This window comes from Drosophila kikkawai, chromosome 3R (assembly GCF_030179895.1).
Source record: "Drosophila kikkawai strain 14028-0561.14 chromosome 3R, DkikHiC1v2, whole genome shotgun sequence".
In the NCBI taxonomy this organism is placed as follows: domain Eukaryota; kingdom Metazoa; phylum Arthropoda; class Insecta; order Diptera; family Drosophilidae; genus Drosophila; species Drosophila kikkawai.
The window spans coordinates 38,535,478-38,536,442 of record NC_091731.1 but is presented as its reverse complement, the minus strand read 5'-3'; positions in this window follow the sequence as shown (position 1 = coordinate 38,536,442).

Genomic DNA, 965 nt, shown 5'->3' with positions numbered 1-965 from the left:
TTTTTAAGTCTCTTCTAGGTTTTTCTTCTAATAAATAAAGTTTAAAAATGATTTATTCAGGATTCTGTGAAGCTCAAGCTTTTAATTTTTAATAAAGAAGTTAAAATGAAAGTTTGATGATTTAAAATACTTTATCTTTTAGTGTTTAATGTGTCAAACCTGCGGATTTGTTAATTGGAAAAAACTACTCCTATACCAAGCTTAACTTGTGAAGTAAAAATGATTATAATTCCCATTAAAGATCTGTTAGATTCACCTCCACACCGATTCCACTATCCACTTGAATCTCTTGTGCCGAGGGAACCATCGAGAACTGGCGAGGCTGTGGAGAACCGAAGACACCACTAACCGGCGGCGGCAACAATCATAATTACGAGGTTAACCTTAAGAGTTGACACAAATCCGGGCCAGAGCCAAAAGCGAGCTGCGAGGCGGCCTCTGTCACTCGTTCCCAGCAATTAACTTCGAATGACACCAAATGCCACCGAGGCACGCCACCAGTCTACCAGCCTCGCCAGCTCACCGGCTCTAGTCGGCTCTAGTATCCACATCCATCCACCGAGGCGGATCCAGAGGAGCCGCGCCGCTCCATGCTTCATGCCGCCCACCAGCGGATCGGATTGGATCGGTACGGATCGGATCGGGTCGCAATTGCAAGTGAACGGCAACTTTGATGCCGCCCACAAGGCGACAAAGTTGTTATACCCTATCGCCGGAATAGGGTATATTTCTTAGGAAGACTAAGCATGGGGTGTTTTTAAAGAGAGTTTTATTGGTAATAAAGCGAAAAAATTAATAACTATTCAAAAATTAAATAAATGTGTTTCTTAATATTTTGTAATATTCAAATAATAATAAACTTGGGATTTTCCATTAATAAAAGATCTTAAAAAATTAAATTTTGTATCTTTTAAATATAAAACCGCCTTTAAAAAGCAAGAAGAATTGTTTGAGCATAAGATATT